Here is a 15939-nt window from a genome sequence, read left to right on the forward strand (position 1 = left end):
CCTGGATCCTTATGCTGGTGCTTGTGCTTTGTGCCACCTATGCTTAACCCTCTGCGCTACCACCTGGCTCCTTGTGTTTTCCGTTTCTAAATAAACGTTTCTAGCAATTCTTCTACCCCTTTAAAGATATTTGGTGGAAGGGGTCAGGCAGTGGCTCACAGGCTTAAGCATACCAAATATAAAGCGGAAGGACTTGATCAAGGGTTTCGGTTCCAGTTTATGCCTCCCCACCTGCAGTGGTGTTGCCTCATAAGCAGTAAAACAGGTTTCTGCCAGGAGCAGTGGATTCATAGTGCAGGCACCCAGCCCCAGCAGTAACCATGGAGATAAAAAGAAAGAAAGAATTGTGAAATTTGGTGGATCCTTGGTAGGTATTACAATAAATCAGTAGATGGTTATGGGAAGGGCAGTTCTTTTAATGATGCTAATTCTTCTCATTTATGAAGATAAGATATCCCTCCACTTCATTGTGTCATTTTCTGTTTCCTTCAGTAGTGATATATTTTTCAGTGCCATTTTCTTTCACTTCTTTTTTTCATTTTATTCCTAGATACCTAATTGTTTTTGCTGCTATTGTAAACAGTAATTATTTCTGCATCTCTTCTTATTACTTGTTTCTTTAATAGAGACATGCCACTGACTTTGTGTATTAATTTTATAGTCTGTAAAATTACTATGTTACCTTACAATTTCCAGGAAATTTTGGTATATTCTTTTGGGTTCTCTTTCTTTCTTTCCTTCTTTTTATTTTTTTATTATTTATCTTCCCTTTTGTTGCCTGTGTTTTTTATTGTTGTTGTAGTTATTATTGTTGTTGTTGATGTCATCTTTGTTGGATAGAACAGAGAGAAATGGAGAGAGGAGGGGAAGACAGAGAGGGGAAGAGAAAGAGAGACACCTGTAGACTTGATTCACCACCTGTGAAGTGACTCCCCTGCAGGTGGGGAGCCAGGGTTTGAACCATGATCCTTAAGTTGGTCCTTTCTCTTTGCATCACCTATGCTTAACGTGATACGCTACAGCCCGATCCCTCCTCCACCCTTTTTTAGATCCTTCTCTTGATGCAGAGAGAGAAACACACAGAAAGAAAGAAACAGAGGAACACCAGAGCACTGCCCAGCTCTGGTTTATGGTGGTGTGGAAATTGAACCCGGATTTTGGAGCCTCAAGCAGGAGAGTCTATTTGCATAACAATTATGCTGTCTCCCTCACCCCAGGGATTTTCTGTATATACTCTCATATCATCTGTGAAGTGGTCATTTCACTTCCATTCCAATCCCTTTTTATCATTTCTCTAGTCTATTTGCTAGAATAAGGAATTTCAACACTATTTTAACCTCTAGGGTGGGACTCACTTTCCTGCATGTTTCTCTCAATTCATACCAAATGATATTGCATCTGCCAATCCAAACCTAATTAACCTAACCAGTACCACCTCAGCATGCTTCACTTCAGACTGTGTCCAGAAACATGAGGCATGGAATTAAACCCCTCATGCTCATTACTCGGGTGAGATCTTTCCTTTCATAGTATTCTTTAATTCCATTCCAGGTGGTTCACTTCCTAATAAGGTCCCAAAACCTAGATATATACCAGGTCCCAGAAGATAAGATAGAGCACATGTTCACGTGTATCCATAAATTAGGGGAAAATATATAGCTGAAAGCAAAAATACTCAGTAGTCTGTAGTTAGTCAGTATAAAGTTCATAATGAAATAGTGTCTACTTAGACTTAGATACCCTCCTCACCTACTTTCTATTACACTTCCTCACTTACTCCAAAGCTAACCGTACCAAAGCAAGGACTGGAAAAGTTGAATAAGGGCAAGAGACTGGCATACTTTAACAATGACTCTTTAGTCACTATCAGGCCACCTCATCAGCTGGGACCCTAGTTTTGGAGTCCTGAGATTCCCAAGCAAACATGATTGCCCTAGACCTGGAATAAATCCCTCTCTATTGTTACAGGTCATTTCTATCAGGAACAAAACAATAGACCCTTTTGTGGGCCCCCATAGGACCTTGCCCTAAACTTGGATCAACAATGGTAGAGAATGTCACATCCTCTGAAGGGAAGATGGACAACAAACTCTATGCTACACCTGAGGAAGATGGGTCCTGATATTGGGGCAGCTTGGAATGTTGGAATGTTACTACTCATGACCACAGAATATGAGCTCAGATCTAGAGGCATGCAGAGGTCACACAGGTGCCTAAGCTGAATATGGGCCCCAGATCATATCAAATAGTTGAGGTTTACTGTCAACAATATTTGTACCCTTTTACCATATTAGGGAGCTACTCTCTTCATTGATCCAGCTTTTCTGGTCCTTTTACCAGCCATGACATCATCTCCCCAGACAATAACTTGGACCCACCTGCATATCAGATTTCAGGTTCAGGGGAAAAAAGAAAAAAAAATAGTATAGCCACAGGCCTTTTGAAATATACCTAAAATATGCCTAATAGCTATCTACAAAATGAAGGACGCCCCAACTCTTTATCAGCACTATTCCAGCCTTTTAGTCCATGATTGGTCAACAATTTTTTTGGCTTTGTATGTTAACTCGCTCTTCAACCACCAGGTGCCAGATGCTATCATGATGCCAACCAGACTTCCCTGGACAGACAACCTCACCAATGAGTCCTGGAGCTCTGCTTCCCAGAGCCCTTCCCCACTAGGGAAAGAGAGAGGCAGGCTGGGAGTATGAATTGACCTGTCAACACCCATGTTCAGCACGGGGAAGCAATTATAGAAGCCAGACCTTCCACCTTCTGCATCCCACAATGACCTTGGGTCCATACTCCCAGAGGGTTGAACAGTAGGAAGGCTATCAGTGGAGGGGATGGGATACGAAGTTCTGGTGGTGGGAACTGTGTGAAATTGTATTCTTCTTATTGTATGGCTTAGTCACTGTTTCCTTTTTATAAATACAAAATTAATAAGAAAAAATTAATAAATCATCAGGGTGAAGGTAGTTTCATCAGTAAATGACACTGAGATACTTGTCTAACTGTCCAGGGGAATAAGAATATTAAGTTTGATCGCTGCTTTATCCTTTAAAGCAAAGGTCAATTCTAGATGTCAGCCATAAAAATAAAAGGGACAGCAAAATAGTGTAACTACCTTGTCATACATGCAACCTTGATAAAACCTTGCTCCTAGCACATTGGAGTAAGATCTGTTCCCTTTTTTCTGTCTATTTTTATCTAAAAACTTTTGCCCCAGAGTCGTAAAGCACTGATGACATAAGGAGAAAGGCGATAAAAATATATTTTAATTGGAGATATATAGGTGTGTGTGTGTGTAGTAGTAGTAGTAGTAGTAGTAGTAGTAGTAGTAGTAGTAGTAGTAATAGTAGTAGTAGCAGCAGCAGCAGCAGCAGCAGCAGTAGCAGTAGTAGTAGTAGCAGTAGCAGTAGTAGTAGCAACAGTAGCAGCAGCAGCAGTAGTACTAGTAGTAGCAGTAGTAGTAGTAGCAGTAGTAGTAGTAGTAGCAGTAGTAGTAGTAGTAGCAGTAGTAGTAGCAGCAGCAGCAGCAGCAGCAGCAGTAGTAGTAGTAGTAGTAGTAGCAGTAGTAGCAGCAGCAGCAGCAGCAGTAATAGTAGCAGCAGCAGCAGCAGCAGCAGTAGCAGCAGCAGCAGCAGTAGTAGTAGTAGGCGACTTTACCTCAGGAAAGCAGGGCACAAACCCCAGAATCAGAAAGAAAATAAATTAAATCTAATTAAATGAAAACTAAAATAATGGATCATTACCAAGGCTTTTTTCATAATGTGGATCTCATTTGCTGTGGACATGGCCATAAAAAATTTCCACTAAAGACAAACAGTTGTAGAAATAATAGTTCACCCGTATCTGCAACCTTAGGAGAACCGCTGTCACTTCTAATGCAGGGAATGTGGATGCAGAACTCTGATGATGGGAATAGTGCAGAGTTGTACCCCTGTTGTCTTATAATTTTGTAAATCAATATTACATCACAAATAAAATTAAAATTTCAGCACACATTAAAAAAAAGTAATGGAAATGGCAGACAGCCCTGCCTTATACCTGTTGTAAGAGAAAAAGTTTTTAACTTTTCATTATACTGGCTGTGAATTTGTTGTATCTAAGCTTAACTAGACTGAGGAAATTTGCATCAGTTTCCACTTTTCTAATGTTTTGATCACAAATGATACTGGTTCTTGTTAGTCTTTCTCTGAATCTATTGAAATCATAATGTGGTTTTTGTTTTTCCTGCTATTATTTTGATGAATAGAATTTGTTGACTTCTGTATATTATGTCATGCTTGCTTCACTGAGATATCCCCACTTGGTTGAGATGTACCGTATTTTTAATATATTTTTGCATCTGGATTGCTAAATTTTATTCAATATCTTAGCAACCATGTTAATCACGGATACGAGCTACAGTTTTCTTTATTATCATATCTGCCTGCTTTTGTTATCAAGGTGATAGTGAATTCACTGAAGGTGTTACTGTGTCCTCGGTTTTCTGAAGGATCTACATTGTTCCACTAAGGTTCTTTGTACTTCTCTAGCCCCTTTTGGGTAAAACCAGTTCTTCATAAAAAATGTTTAGCTTTACCACAACAAGGCTACAACAACAAGGGCAACAAAAGGGGGAAAAAATGGCCTCCAGAAGCAGTGGATTCATGTTGCAGGCACTGAGTCCCAGCAATAACACAGGAGGCAGAAAAAAAAAAAGTGTTTAGCTTTGATTTTGTCAGATTGCTTTGTTTTATTATATCTGACATTAGTAAAAACAAACAGAAAAAAAATCTGGCAATTATCTTTTCCATATGGCTTATTTACTTTAACATACCCCCCACCCAGTTCCATGCATTTGTCACAAATGTCAAGTTCATCTTTTGTATATAACTGAGTATATTCCATTGTGTGTGGGTATGTGTATGTATATAGAAACATCTTTACTCATTCATCCATCTTTTGGCACTTAGTCTGTAGTGGTATATTAGTAATAAGAAAGAAAGCTGCAACAGCAGAAAATAATTCAATTGCTGTTTTCTTGTTATTTGGATAGACATCCATAAGAAAAAATTGCTGAAGGTGCCAGGTGGTGGCTCACCCAGTTAAAAGCACAAGGACCCACACAAGGATCTGGGTTCGAGACAGCAGCTCTTCACCTGCAGGGGGAACACTTCATAAGCAGTGAATAATGTCTGCAGGTGTCTATCTTTCTATATCTCTTCTTTATTGCCCCTTCTTCTCTCAGTTTTTTTCTGTCCTACCCAATAAAATGGATAAAAAATGGCCACTAGGAGCGCTAGGTTGGCACTGAGCCCAGCAACAAACCTATAGGAAAGAAAAAAACTGAAAAAAAGGGAAAAATCTGAATATTACACAAACACACTCACAGTGTGTGTGTGTGCATGCATGTGTGTGCATGCGTGCACGTGCATGTGCATATGCATGTGCGTGTGCGTGTGCGTGTGCGTGTGCGTGTATGTGTGGGGACTTTGCTGGGCTATTCTACCACTGCCCTCAGCAGACTCTTTTTTTTTTAGACAGCAGGTCAAAGATAGGTAGATATTAGATAAATAGATGACAGGCAGATGGTAGGTAGATAGATAAAGAGGAGAGGCATTATAACACTGGTTCACAGTTAATGAAGCTTTCCTCTTTGCATGGGCCTCCCATGTAGTCTGTTCTGTAGTAATTTATCACAGCAGTAATAATGCATTTTTTAATTTCCTTTGTTACCTTGTAATTTATTGATAGTACTTAGCTATAAGAATTGTATTTACTCATATAGTAATGAACAATTCAGCTGAACTGATCATGCATGCACTTCTTACATATAGTTTATTATATGTAAAGCATATTGGTGAAAATTGAATCCTTTATGTCATATTTGTCTGTCCCTCTCCTAACAATGCTTTTATACTAATTTTGATACTTTTCTGATTTAGAACTTTTGACTCTAAATTTATCATACATTTATATATATTTTTTCATTAGTCATCTGTAACAGGTTGATCATATTTATTAAATGCTAATATTCAATAAATTTCAATTAGTTTGGCTAAATCTCTAGCAATTTCAAAATTGTTCATTTGCTTCACATTAAGTGGATCCAGTGAAGTAGTTAAACAATGTATTTTGTTGTTTGTTATCATGAACTACGGTGAGCATTTCTCTTTATTGGCATAAGTACAAATTAAATGTGACTACCTTTTTGTGATGTTACAAGGCACATACCAGATCATAACATTCTTACTTCCAACATTTTTTTCTTTTATAAGTCAGCTTGAAAAATCTAGATTGCAGCATATTTTCAGGTAAAGAAACCCCATTAAACGGGTCTGATTGCTCTTGCATTTTGTTTGCAGAATTCAATTTCAATAAAATTGATTCTTTTTTTTCTAACAAAGGACTTTCCAGACTTTGATGTAATTCATTTACAGTAAACCTCCCAAATTTCAGTTATTGAGAAGATAAACAGACAAACATCTCTAAATTTTAATAAAACACCAAGCTATCAACACCAAATTGGGTAGAAAGGACAAAAAGATGTATCTTGGGTGTTCATTGCTCTGAAAATTTCATCTAAGTAAATCGATAATTTTACACTTATGATGCTGAATAAAGATACTACTTTCCCTGATGGCCTTTACAGGGAAGATTTGAGGTCAATTGAATGGCCTTGAATCACTGTGTACCATTCATATATAGTACTTTTCTATATACATTGAAGACATTTCTCATAATGTTGATTTATAGGTGCACTTATAAAAGGCAATTGAAAAGAGTGTTTCTTGGGGTGAAAATCTCTATGGGAGGAGCATATTGAAGAGGCAGGGGTCACAGAAGCCTCCTAATATGAGAAAACGCAGTTGTCTCAATTTGAATATTCTGAGACATAGATTTTAATCCAGGAACTGATGTTTATTTTTTACCTCTTCCTTCAGTTTTGTTACTTCCTTCTTTAAAAAGAATTTCTAAGATGAATATGTTTTTAAATTATAACCATTATGTGAGTAGTAACAAGAACAAAACAAATGACTTCTTTTATTGGAGTTGTTCTTACTATTGATATAGTGTAAAATAGAAGTAAAAACTTAGTTTACAGTAATATGAAAAGGACATTTTCTCAATATAATAACATCAGCAAATTAATTAATTTGCATAATATTAATCATTTATTTTTTTAAGAACACCTAAAATTGACTTATATAAGATTAATTGTGGTGCCACTCAGTGACTCACCTGAAAGAGCACTCATTATAATGTGCAATGAGCTGGGTTCAAGCCCCTGGTCCCCACTTAAGGAGAAGGAAGTTTTATAAGCAGTAAAGCAGGCTACTCTATCTTTCCATCCCCTTTCTTTTTAAAAAATTTTAAATATTTATTTAGCTTCCCTATTTGTTTTCTATTGTTGTTGTAGTTACTATTGTTATTGATGTTGTCCTTGTTAGATAGGACAGAGAGAAATGAAGAGAGGAGGGGAAGACAGAGAGAGGGAGAGAAAGATAGACACTTGCTTCACTACCTGTGAATTGACTCCCCTGCACACAGGGAACTGGAGGCTCAAACCAGGATCCTTATGCTGGTCCTTGTGCTTTGCGCCATATGAGCTTAACCCATTGCACTACCGCCTGACTCCCTCCATTCCCTTTTAATGCATCTCTGTCTCTACAAATTACATAAAAAAGCAAAATACAATTTAAAAAGAGAATAATTGCATGGGGGGTTGGGTAATGACACACATGGTTTAATGCATACATATACTGAGCATTATGGACAGGTAAGTGGACAAAATGTCCATCATTTATTGAGCCAGTCCCTTGCCCCTTTCCAGCTTTTGTAGTCCCCTGATTAGGAAATATCACACTAGGACAAAGTGGTTAGAAGGTTGACATCTCAAGTTTGTGGATAATCCACAAGCAGATAATCCACAGCAGAAAAGGTGTTAGATAGCAGCATGACTTGGTATGCTATCATTGGTAGTGTTGATTTGGCTGAGGTCAACAAAGGCAGTACAATAGGCTAAGGGATCAGGAGAAGAGACATCATAACATAAAATCAAAGTTCCAGGTTCAGGACTAGATGAAATATAAATTGGAAGGATTAATAATAAAACACAATAGGAATTAAGAATAATAAAAAAACCTATCTTAAATAGGAAAATAATTTAAAGCAACAGACTGCTATTTCTGCTACAATGTAGTTTTAAAGAATCAGTGAATTAATGACAAAACCACTTTTTTAGTGTTCTGAAATCTAAGATCTAAAAAATTGGACTCAATCATAAGGTATGAATAGAGTTGATTTCTTTTTCTTTTTTTTTTTTTTATTTTTACAAAGGGTCTGGTCAGTCTTCTTGGATTTTTTTCATATGATTTTACCAGCTTGTATGTGTGTATGCTCTAATCTCTTCTACTTACAAGGGCACTGGATGTATTGAATTAAGACCCAAACTAATAAACTCACATTCCCTTAATTACTTCTTTAAAGATTTTGTCCCTAAGTACAGTCACATTCAGAAGATATAGGTGTTCAATATATGACTTCAAGATATGAATATTTGGAGAATACACTTGAGCCCACAGCAACAGAGAATGAGCATATCCATTCAATAGGAGAGACTGTCCTTATTTTCTCAAAACTACACACAGATACAAGCATATTAAATTAGTTTATGCCTAGATATTATGTATTGTGTACTGAGTGAGATTAAGTCAGACTATTTTGGTATTTGAGTTCTTTGATCATTTTAATTAATCTGTTCTACATTAATTTCTTCTCTAGTTTAAAAGTGATCTAATGTGACCAAATGATCACAGTGTGTGAAACAGTCTTATCTGGCCTAGCTTTTTCTTTTTACTTTTTTTTATGTTCCTAGATGACTAAAGTTAACCTGAAAGAATAATGACAAACGCAATACCCTACTCTTATGTTTTGCAATAACCAATGCCTTTCCTACGTGGCTGCCTATCAGATATTAGTCACCATTATAATTTAATTTAAGGAAGTTTCAAGGCATAAAAGAGGAAAATGACATACACTTTCTAAATTGTATTTTATTGGACTCTGTTACACTATTATTCCATAGAAATATTCACTGTGTATTAATCATTTAATTATAACAATAAAACCAAATAACTACATTTAATACACACATATATATTCATCACATTTTATAATAATAAGTTTTTGTCTTTCCTACTGATCAATCTGATGTATTATAGTAATAAAATTAGGTATCCTGACTGATAGGAATATCATTTCTGAGGCTTCATACAACTGACTGAGGTAAAAATTTATAAAGAGGTTTATAAAGAAACTTGGAGCAAACAGTAGATAGAGAAAATACTGAGTAATAGCTCCCGCCTTTTGAAGAGGTAAAAGTATGAACTGATCTTATGTACATTGTCTTCGAGGAGATTAAATTGTACCATGTTTTGTCATAGAGAAGAACCAATCACAATATCAAGATAAAATAAATGAGGTGAAAATATTTCTAAATTAAAAACCACTGAACACAGATCTTAAGTAAATCATAGTAAATTTTAAATGGTTAGCTGTCGGGCTACGCCATGGAGAAGAGAGAGAGGAGATCCGGAGCGAAGAGGGAACACAAATCTTTATTTGCGCTGGCACCTCTCAGAGTTGGGTGGGAGAGAAACAGGTTGGGCCACGTGGAGGTAGCGAAAATGGCCGCCTCACATAGTAACCTTTCCTGCATCTAAATACGGAAGTGAAGTGCTGTCAAGAGAGAGAGGTGCGGAAGGAGAAGGGCTTTTATGGGAGCAGCTCTCGAGAGAATAGGAAGGGGGAGGAGTAACCACAGCACTCCAGGGTAGGATAAGAACTATCGTGAGAATGGGAAGGGGGAGGAGCAACCAGAGCACTGCAACCATTGCGGGGAATAGACAATGCCCTGAGGGCACAACATGGTGGAACAGGTGCTCCGAGAATGTCCCAACTCTCACGGGAACTAGCAATAGCCTGAGGGGACAACATGGCAGATGTGACTGCATCTGCACAATTTCCTAGCAGTTAGCAATTATACACCTTTTAATGCATAAGACAAAATAATTTACTAAAAATATTTAAGGAGTTTAATCTAATTGAACAATGAATCAGTTTTTAATTGGTAGCATAGTCTAAAGGTGATATGATCTAAGAATTATCATTAAAATTGCATAAATTTATAGTTATGTGATTGCAATTACTATCAAATATATACTTATAATAATAGATGATTAAATATTTTTTTCTCCTGTGTTTTCACTGAGGTTTAGTGCCTGATTGACTACTCCTTTATCCTTGGTTTCATTTTATGATAAAGATAAAAGTAAAGAGGAAGAGTGAGTGAGTGAGTGAGAAAGAAAGAGAGACACCTGCAACACTGCTCTACCACTCATGATGCTTCCCCCTTGCAGGTAGGGACTATAGGCTCAAATACCAGCCCTCTTACATGGTAATGTGTGTGCTCTACTAAGTGCCCCACTGCCTGCTCACAGTATTGTTTTTGAAAACTAATTATGGATACTTTATGACATCACTGAAAATTTTTATATTAAAAGTGTTATGAAGCAGGTTAATACATAAAAATGATTTTATTTATTTATTTTTTTAAAAAATGCTTTTATTTATATTTAAATGATTAACAAACATGAGAGTGAAAGCTAAAAGAAATTATATTCACATTCTCAATTATTCTCTCACTATTTCTGAGAAGAGGTGTAATGCATGAACTGTTTTAAAAAAATGACAATGAAAGAAACTGCTTATAGAATTTATATAGCGGGGGCCTGCTAATAGCGCACCAGGTTAAATGCACATAGAACAAAGCACAGGACCAGCTCAATGATCAGGGAAGCAGGTCTGTACTTGTCTATCTTTCTCTCCTCTCTTTCTTCCCCTCCCCTCACAAATTCTCTTCTGTTCTATCCAATCAATAACCCTGAAGACCAAAGGGAAAAAAAAAGGATTTATATAGCTAGTGTTTAAGAAGAATTTTATGCTTATATCAGTAACAAAACCCGTGGCTAGACATAATGACAAAAAAATACAAATAGTATGCTTTGAAATTTTTAATAGTGTATGGTCAAGAAATAGTTTTATTTCATTCTCACACTGTTGTGTTCATTAAATTCCTTACAAATAAATAGGTTTAGAACATTCTTTTTGTGTTTATGAACAGTTAGCCTGATAGATTTTTAAAATATGGTGTTTTCTATACAATAAATAAACTGATTTAGTTATTATAAATTATTCATAATATAAACATGATGGGATTTGAAGAGTATAGGATTGGTAAAGATACACATAATAGGTAATCATAGAAACAGTAACAACTGTCTAATAAACATGTTTAAAATTGAACATAAAGTTCAAATTTATTCACCTTCATTATATGCTCCATAATAGCTGACTTGTGAACTCTTTGCTACTCTTTTACATATAACCATGTGTGAAGCAGGTGCTTAACAAACTCTGCAGCTAATTTCATAGCCATCCTGTTTAAAACTATTGCTCTACCTATGTTTCCCCCAGTCCTAGAACCTTAGGGTGGGACTCATTTTCCTGCATGCTTCTCTCAATTCACACCAAATAATATTGCATCCGTCGATTCCAACCTAATCAATGAGTACCACCTCAGCATGCTTCACTTTAGACTGTGTCCAGAGACTTCAGATGTGGAATGACAACCTTTCAGCTTCATTACTCAGGTGAGACCTTTCCTTTCATTGGATTCTCTAATTCCACTCCAGGCTGTTCACTTCCTAACAAAGTCCCAAAACCTGGATATAGACCAGGTCCCCTGAGATAGAGCATATGTTCACATGTATCCATAAACTAGGGCAAAATATATACCTGAAAGCAAAAGTACACGATAATCTGCAGTGAGTAGCCCCCCTACTTCATCTACACTATTCCAACCTTTAGGTCCATGATTACTCAACAATTTGTTTGGCTTTGTATGTTAACTCTCTTTTCAACTACTAGGTTCCAGATGCTAGCATGATGCTGACCAGATTTTCCTGGACAGATAACCCCAACAATGTGTCCTGAAGTATGATTCAGTATAAAAGTCAGTCAAATTAAAGACTTCATTTTATGTACAGAGAATACTTTGTGAGTGGGTGGAGGGGTTGTGGTGGATGTAACATCTTAGTTCGTAAAAATAGAGAGAAACTATGTAAATATGATCTAGGTTACTTTTTTATTGGTGCCGATTATTTTATTGACATGCACAGCAACAATAAAATGAATTTTCCTTCTTAATTTATAAAACTGTGTATGCTTTCATAAAAAATTATTTTCTAGGGGTTTTCTTCACTTTTTAAATGTTTTTGTTTACTATTAGGTACAAAGAGAAATTTAGAGGGGGGAGATACAGAGGAAAAGAGACAGAGAGACACCAGCAACCCTGCTTCACCACTCTCAAAGCTTTTCCTCTTGCATGTGGAGACCAGGAGCTTGGTCTGTGGCCTTTCACATTATCATATGTGCACTTAACGACATGGGCCACTGCTTGGCCCCTTCCTTCCTTCCTTCCTTCCTTCCTTCCTTCCTTCCTTCCTTCCTTCCTTCTTTTTTCTTTCCTTTTGTTTTTTAAACCTTTCTAATATCATCATAGAAATTAAATCTTTTTGTTTCTTTGACAACAGTATTTTGCCAGGATTTAAGCATTCTTGATTCTTGACACTAAAAGCAAAAAAGTAATATTTATTGATGGTAATGAGATGAAATATAGCCTTCATATAAGAATATATTTTCAAAGCAATAAAAATTAAAGCATAAAATGCCCATTAAAGTTAAATAAAATGTCATATTTATTACCTAAAAGTATAGACTATAATTAATGCTGATTTTTTATTGTCAAAGATAATTATCAAAACAATTACAGCTGTCCTGATTTAAGTACTTTTTCATCAGAAAACAGTTCCTATACTATCATTTCCTCAGTATTTTCATTTGACCTCCTGTAATAAACATGTCCCTATTAGAAAGATGTATTAAAGTAGAAATAAACACTTTATAGTAGGTCACATTAATACTGCATGATAACAACTGTTAGTCTGCAAAGGTAAAATCATAGGCTCAATCAATCAACCATGTTGCTTGTTCATTCCTATTATGAATGGCAGAGACAAATTTGCCTTTCATGGTGCTTCTCAAGTGTTCATGTGTGACTGTGCAAGACTTGTGTAGTTAATAATTTAGTTGCCTCTTTGAAACATTCATGATTTCAGTAGGGAGGTAAAATTGAATCATGCATTCATTTAAACACTTTGTTTTGTTTAAATACTAGAATGTTTAATACTTTCATCAGTTGACTCTACTATTAAACTCATCTTGTAAATATGTTTAGGAGATGAAAAGTTCTTTCAGGGCAGGTTTGTAGCACACATGGTTCAGCGCACACACTACAGTGTATAAGGACTCAGGTTCAAGCCCCTGGTCCCCTCTTCCAGGGGAAAAAGCTTCACAAGAGGTGAAGCAGGTCTGTAGGTGTCTCTCTGTCTTTTCCCTCTCTATCTCCCCACTACTCTTGATTTCTGGCTGTTTCTATCCAATAAATAATAAATAAAGATAATAAAAATTTTTAAAACTCCATTTCCTAAATCATATTTCACAGAGTTATATAGAGTACATGGTACACATTTTCATGTGGATTTTTTTATCCTGCCCCCACCCCCATATTTTTGGACAGAATCTCAAATTTAAAAGACGTCTGTATAGCGAATTCCATAAATGAAATGAAAATTAGCAAAGCATTTAATTTTCTCAGCTAAAATAATGGGTTGAAGTGAGTTATTCTTTTGCTGATTTTCAATAAATAATAATAACTTAACAGAAGCTGAATAATCACCTTACAATAGGAACACACTTTGTATCAGCATTTTAGCTTGCTCTGGTACATAGTAGCTTGATAACTTTCTTTGGAGAAACTGGTTTTGTAGCAATTTATTTTTGTTCATTTTCTCTCAATAAGGGTAGTTTGAGCTTCACACTGGCTTCAGTGTAAAATATCTAAATCTTAACTGCAAACAGTATTGGCTTATTGTTTCAATATTCAGAAAGAATGAAAAATAACAGCTATTACACAACTGGAGATGCAAAAAAATGTTGTCTACAATGCAATGAATATCCTGTTTCATGTGATGCTATTTAGTCATTTCACAAGTGTTCATTAAGTTCTATTAGAAGGCAAGGTATATGGGAATCACACATAATTAAGAACAATCCATTCATTTTTAGCCTAGTCATTTTACTACATTAGAAAACTGTGGAATTATGTGTATTATATTTCTACATCTAGCCAACAATATTTTTTTTCAGTTTAACCAAAGACAATAGCTTCATTTAAAACATGTACCCAGAATTGGGGAGATCACACAGTGGTGGAACATAAGACTTTCAGGCCTGATCATCTCAGTTTCAGATGCTGATAAACTATATATGAAAGCTGAGCAGTTAAGTTCTATGTACTTGCATGCTCTCATTCTTGCTCTCACATAAAATATTTGAGAAAAAATTATCAATAAATACTAGTTTGAGTTTGAGTTGTAACTTAACAATTTTCCTTTAGGTTGCCTGGCTTAATTGTATGCAATCAGACGGTAATCTCTATGCTACATTTCTTTTTTTCTTTTGTAGAACTGATTGCCTTATAGAGTTATCAGCTGACTTAACAGTAATAATATTTAACAGTCATGCATACTACAAATATTTTATAGATATTTTATAAATGAGTTTATTCAAGTAGTATCTCTCTTTTTGGTACCACAGTCATTCTAATTGCACGTATTAGGTGTTAAAAAAAAAAAAAAAAGCTTGCCTAATTCTACAGTTAACAAATCAAGGTGTGTGGACTCAGACTTACAAAACCTAGCAGAATGTTTCCAGAGACCACATATTTGGCTATTTGAGTCAATCTACAACATCAACAATTTGAAATGATCTTATATTTTCACCTCTATTTTATTTTCAGTGCTAATGTATTCATTTATTATGGTAGGTGTACATCAGAAAGATGACAGAGCATCTTTCAACTCTAGTTTATGCTGTACTGAAAATTGAATCTGGGACCTTTGGTTTGCAAATCCTGTGCTCTATTGCTGAGATATCACTCTGGTTTATATTTATCTTTAAAGAACTTAACCTGACTTATTGTGCTCACTGTAGCAGTCAATTCCCTTTTCCACAATCCATGCTTTCAGTGATTAGAAGACATCAATTTTTTTCTTTCTGTGACTACTTGACCATAAGTAGTTTTCAGACTCTTTTCTATTGCATACGCACTTCCCACATGAACATATTTGTATACATTTTATTGCCTTATTTAGAATATGATAAAGTAATGACCAAGTAAATCATCTAATTTGACAAAATATTGATGTTATAATTAATGTAGTTATTATTTAGATAACAATTACAAATCTTAGGAAAGCTGAATTAGAAATAAAATTAGAAGAATATAAAGGTTTATACAATATGTATCAAACAGAAGGGCACGGAGCCAAGATGACAACTTGGAGGCAGCTGCTGGCGTGAGCTCCAACAACAGCTGCCGGATAGGGTAGGATATTATACTGTCAGCAGGACAGTGAATACGGGGTCCTAGGTGTGACACCAAAGAGGTGATTATACCTCAATCTTGGGTTAGAAAATGGAGGAAAAAGAAAGGAAATCTTCTGTTTTTCCCTGAAGCACAACCTATCCCACCACCCCAAAACCAGACCTCAGGAGCTGGAGAGCTGCTACTAGCAGGCACTCTGCTGAGCTTTTTTTCTTTACCAAGATTCCTGGCTCAACAGGGGTGTCATTCCAATTCTTTTCCTATTTGATTTCCTTCTCTGTCTCTTTTTTTCCCTAAGGGAATGAGCTCTAGTTGAGTAACAAAATATCTGACCAATCACAGCCTCACCCCTGCCTGGGAAAGAATACCTGGAAGTTTTT

The sequence above is a fragment of the Erinaceus europaeus genome, chromosome 1 (assembly GCF_950295315.1).
Source record: "Erinaceus europaeus chromosome 1, mEriEur2.1, whole genome shotgun sequence".
Classification (NCBI taxonomy): Eukaryota; Metazoa; Chordata; class Mammalia; order Eulipotyphla; family Erinaceidae; genus Erinaceus; species Erinaceus europaeus.